Source organism: Heloderma suspectum, chromosome 2 (assembly GCF_057233095.1).
Source record: "Heloderma suspectum isolate Gila_16-S chromosome 2, 16-S_ref, whole genome shotgun sequence".
NCBI lineage: Eukaryota > Metazoa > Chordata > Lepidosauria > Squamata > Helodermatidae > Heloderma > Heloderma suspectum.
In genome coordinates this window covers 350,312,145-350,318,144 of record NC_139459.1, presented here as the reverse complement: position 1 = coordinate 350,318,144, position 6,000 = coordinate 350,312,145, and positions in this window count along the sequence as shown.

Genomic DNA, 6,000 nt, shown 5'->3' with positions numbered 1-6,000 from the left:
GCAAATGGTGGCGCCCATAGCCACCACCATTTGCGTACTTTTTGTTTTTTTTACCCAGAGCCTTCCGCTGCCAGAAATCCGGCTGCGGATGGGCCTGGACTGGGCCTGGCTGGCCGCTCTGCGGAGCCGCTCCGTAGCACAACCAGCCATTGAGGATTTCAGGGAGGAGGGCTGGATTTCTTCCCCCCCTGTCGAGGATTCCGGGTGACTTTCGTACATCCCTAAAAGTAGGTTCCATATCTCTCTCTCTTTAGCTCGTTTCTTCTGACTGATTAGTGCTTGATATTCTCATTTCAATTTATCATACTCTTCAGGTAAACATTTAGCTTCTTTATTCTGGTACATAGTGTAAAGTGGAGTAATCTGATTCTTAAGTAGCACACAGTCATGGTCAAACCACCTTCTGTTCCTGTAATATTAATGACCAATCAAGGAACTATCTACCCCTAACGTCGCTAAAACTGCTAGGTCCCTTCTGGTCCGTCATAATCTCCATCTAGACTGCACCCTCAGCAGACGAAAAAGGGAAAGATGTCATATGAACAGCATATAGCCCTTAAAAAGGAAAGATGTTAAAATATCTTAGAATTTGTACAGAATAGTTTTAAAAAAGCCACAACATTAAAACAACAATATAATAAACCTCCTTTTAAACAAACAGCGAAGCAATCTAAAAGGGTAAGTCAGTCATATTTCTGCTTTAAGATTGTTTCTGTGAGCGTCAGAGAACTAAAAAAGGATATTTTGGTCTTATCTGTTCTAAAAGTATGTTGTTGTTGTTCAGTCGTTCAGTCGTGTCCGACTCTTCGTGACCCCATGGACCATAGCACGCCAGGCCTTCCTGTCCTGCGCTCTCTCCCGGAGCATGCTCAAGTTCATATTCATTGCATCCGTGATGCTATCTAGCCATCTCATCCTCTGCCGTCCCCTTCTCCTTTGGCCTTCAGTCTTTCCCAGCATCAGGGTCTTTTCCAGGGAGTTTTCTCTTCGCATTAGGTGGCCAAAATATTGGAGCTTCAGCTTCATTATCTGTCCTTCCAATGAGCACTCAGGGTTGATTTCCTTTAGGATGGACTGATTTGACCTCCTTGTAGTCCAGGGGACTCGTAAGAGTCTTCTCCAGCACCTCAGTTCGAAAGCATCAATTCTTCTGCGCTCAGCCTTCCTTATAGTCCAGCTCTCACAGCCATACATTACTACTGGGAAAACCATAGCTTTGATTAGACGGACCTTTGTCGGCAAGGTGATGTCTCTGCTTCTTACTATGCTGTCTAGGTTTGCCATAGCTTTCCTCCCAAGGAGCAAGCATCTTTTAATTTCATGGCTACAGTCACCGTCTGCGGTGATCTTGGAGCCCAAGAAAGTAAAATCTGTCCCTGCTTCCATTTCTTCCCCTTCTATATGCCAGGAAGTGATAGGGCCAGATGACATGATCTTAGTTTTTTTAATGTTGAGTTTCAAACCAGCTTTTGCACTCTCCTCTTTCACCCTCAACAAGAGGCTCTTGAGATCCTCTTCACTTTCTGCCATTAGGGTGGTATCATCTGCATATCCGAGGTTGTTGATAATTCTCCCGGCAATCTTAATTCCAATCTCTGATTCATCCAACCCGGCATTTCTCATGATGTACTCTGCATATAAGTTAAATAAGCAGGGTGACAATATGCAGCCTTGTCGTACTCCTTTCCCAATTTTGAACCAATCGGTTGTTCCATCTCTGGTTCTTACTGTTGCTTCTTGACCCTCGTACAGGTTTCTCAGGAGACAGGTAAGGTGGTCTGGTACTCCCATCACTTTAAGAATTTGCCACAGTTTGTTGTGATCCACACAATCAAAGGCTTTAGCGTAGTCAATGAAGCAGAAATAGACGATTTTCTGGAATTCTCTTGCTTTCTCCATGATGCAGCGAATGTTGGCGATTTGATCTCTAGTTCCTCTGCCTCTTCGAAACCCAGCTTGTACTTCCGGTAGTTCTCGGTTCGCATACTGCTGAAGCCTAGCTTGTAGGATTTTGAGCATCACCTTGCTGGCATGTGAAATGAGCGCAATTGTGCAGTAGTTTGAACACTCTTTGGCATTGCCCTTCTTTGGAATTGGAATGTAAACTGACCTTTTCCAGTCTTGTGGCCACTGTTGAGTGTTCCAGATTTGTTGGCATATTGAATGCAGCACTTTAACAGCATCATCTTTTAGGATTTTAAATAGCTCAGCTGGAATACTGTCATCTCCGCTAGCTTTGTTGGTACTAATGCTTCCTAAGGCCCACTTGACTTCACTCTCGAGGATGTCCGGCTCAAGTTCAGTGACCGCACTATCATGGCTATCAGGGACATTCAGATCTTTCCTGTATAGTTCTTCTGTGTATTCTTGCCACCTCTTCTTAATCTCATCTGCTTCTGTTAGGTCCCTGCCTTCTTTGTCCTTGATCATGCCCGTCTTTGCACAAAACGTTCCCTTGAGATCTCCAATTTTCTTGAAGAGATCTCTAGTCTTTCCCATTCTGTTGTTTTCCTCGATTACTTTGCATTGTTCATTTAAGAAGGCCTTCTTGTCTCTCCTTGCTATTCTCTGGAACTCTGCATTCAGTTGGGTATATCTTCCCCTTTCTCCCTTGCTTTTCGCTTCCCTTCTTTCCTCAGCTACTTGTAAAGCCTCATCAGACATCCACTTGGCTTTCTTGCATTTCTTTTTCTTTGGGATGGATTTCGTTGCTGCCTCCTGAACAATGTTACGGACCTCCGTCCATAGTTCCTCAGGCACTCTGTCTATCAGGTCTAATCCCTGAAATCTATTCCTCACCTCCACTGTATATTCATCAGGGATATGATTTAGGTCATACCTGAACGGTTTAGTGGTTTTCCCGACGTTCTTCAATTTCAGCCGAAATTTTGCAAGAAGCAGCTCATGATCTGAGCCACAGTCAGCTCCAGGTCTTGTTTTTACTGACTGTATGGAGCTTCTCCATCTTTGGCTGCAAAGGACATAATCAATCTGATTTCGATATTGACCATCTGGTGACGCCCATGTGTAGAGTCGCCTCTTGTGCTGTTGGAAAAGAGTGTTTGCTATGATCAGCATGTTCTCTTGGCAAAACTCTATTAGCTTTTGTCCTGCTTCGTTTTGTACACCAAGGCCATGCCTGCCTGTTATCCCGGTGATTTCTTGACTTCCTACTTTAGCATTCCAATCCCCTATGATGAAAAGGACATCTTTTTTGGGTGTTAGTTCTAGAAGGTGTTGTAGGTCTTCATAGAACCGATCAACCTCAGCTTCTTCGGCCTCAGTGGTTGGGGCATAGACTTGAATTACTGTGATGTTGAATGGTTTGCCTTGGATTCGTACTGAGATCATTCTATCATTTTTAAGATTGTACCCCAGTACTGCTTTTCCCACCCTTTTGTTGACTATGAGTACTACTCCGTTTCTTCTAAGGGATTCTTGCCCACAATAGTAGATATGATGGTCACCTGAATTAAATTCGCCCATGCCTGTCCATTTTAGTTCACTGATTCCCAAGATGTCGATGTTCAATCTTGCCATCTCATGTTTGACCACCTCCAGCTTACCTTGATTCATTGATCTGACATTCCAGGTTCCTAAACAATATTGTTCTTTACAGCATCGGATTTTCTTTTCACCGCCAGACACATCCACAGCTGAGTGTCCTTTCGGCTTTGGCCCAGCCGCTTCACTCTTTCTGGCGCTACTTGGAAATACCCTCTGCTCTTCCCCAGTAGCATATTGGACACCTTCCGACCTGAGGGGCTCATCTTCCGGCGTCATCTCTTTTAGCCTTGTGATACGTTCCATGGGGTTTTCTTGGCAAGAATACTGGAGTGGGTTGCCATTTCCTTCTCCAGTGGACCACATTTTGTCAGAACCCTCTGCCATGACCTGTCCGTCTTGGGTGGCCCTGCACGGCATAGCTTATGGCTTCACTGAGTTACGCAAGCCCCTTCGCCACAACACGGCACTAATCCATGAAGGGGATCACTAAAATGAGTATTTATACTAAAAGTATAAATACACAAAAAATACTACTCTAACCAAAAAAAAGCAAAATATGTCAAAAACATGTATAAAAGTTAGGGATGTCACAGAATTCTGCCATGGATCTCAGAGAGGCCAAATGCCAGTGCATTCGCCCCCCTGAAATCTGTGGTGAAACGAGGCCGCCGCCCCACCACCTCACGTAAATACTTACATAGCCTATCATGATTAATGCAGGGATGCCATTTGCATCCTTGCGGGGACTGTGATAGGCTACATAAATATTTACATAGCCTATCACAGCAAAAAAGGGGAACGCAAATGGTGGCAGCTACGGCGGCCGCCATTTGCGTTCCTGTTTTTTGCCATGATAGGCTACGTAAATATTTACATTATCTATCACGGCGAAAGACAGTGTCACAAATGGCAGCTGCTACGCCATTTGCGCCCTTGTTTTTTTGCTGTGATAGGCTATGTAAATATTTATGTAGCCTATCATGGCAAAAAAAGCAGGAACGCAAATGGTGGCCACCGTAGCTGCCGCCATTTGCGTCCACAGGTGCCGCACGCCTGTGAATGCACCCGGCCAGTGGCTCCATGGAGTTGCCACAGAGCGGAGCCGGCCAGGTTAGGATTTCATGACAAATGAAATTTCATGAAATCCTAACCCTTGACAAATCTTCCCCTTCAAAAAGGTAAGTGACTTTCGTACATCCCTAATAAAAGTCGGTTTGAGGTAGCAGTATCCGTATAGTGGCTCCACCAGTCCGAAATAACGTAACGCAGAGTAACTCTAACATCCAATTTGCTAGAACAGAACATTGCTGAGACCAAGTCCCACGGAATGTCTTCCAGACATTTCCCGATGGGTCGTCATGCCACAGTATGTCCCAACGTAATGGAGGGACCGCTTGTATTGCAGAAGCCTCCTGACGGAGGGAGCGTCCTGCGCGACATGGAGTGCCATGCCAAGCGCCACGCTAGGTGGCACTGGCAGGCCTGCCTTAAATCCCTGGTGGGCAGGGACAGAGACAAGCACAGGCTCAGGCTCCACAGGTGCAGTGGACTCTGGCCACTCCTTCCTCACCGACCCTTCCCAAGATCCTTGCCCTTCATCTCCTTGATATTGTAGCATTTCTCCAAGCTCTCCTTGTAAGGACAGGGCCAAGGAAGAGGAGGACGTGTTGTTCTGTGACTAACATCTCTCACTTCCAAACAGGGAATAACTTTTCCAGGGCTCTCCTTTATATAATTGGAGAATTACAAAGTGGGAAGGGAGCTTGAAGGTCATCTAGTCCAACCTCCTGCACAATCTAGTCTCTCCAGTCCAGGATACAGCTAGAGCATCCCTGCTATACACACCTCCAGCCTGTTTTCAAAAACCTCCAAGAAAGGAGATCCCACCACCTCCCAAAGTAGCCTGTCCCACTGCTCAGAAGCTCTGTAAAGAAGCTTCCTTTCTCCAAGCACCAGCTAGAGTTCCCACTCCCACCAGAACAGCACTTGTCCTTTGCTGATCTCAGCATACCTATTTTGCATCTTTCACATGCATGGGCATTTGTGACCTCATTGTTCTGCTATCTCTCTTGCCTTGTCAGGCTTTGAGCTGGAGAGGAAGCTGCAAGGGATCCAATTCCCCCTTCTATCCACTTACAGCACTCATAAAGCCCAACCAAGCATGAAGCAGACTTAAAAACTGCTGGGGCCAATCCACATGGATGATTTAGTGCAAACAAGAGCACGTCACGGCCACTTGGGACACAGGAAGTTGTTGCTAATTCACAGCAACCCACAGCTTCCCTTTGTAAAAGGCAAATTTTTGGAAACTCCATTTTAGTACATCAGTTTCAGTTAACCAAGCCCCTCTTGCTGTTCTGCTGCCGTGTGCCCCGTCCCCCCAGCATTAAATCCTGGGTGTGCCCCTGTGATTTGGCAATGACATGGTCAAGGGGTGGGGCCACCCCTTCCCCCTACTCCCCCCGATTCCCCCTTTTTCCTCATTCAAAGCAG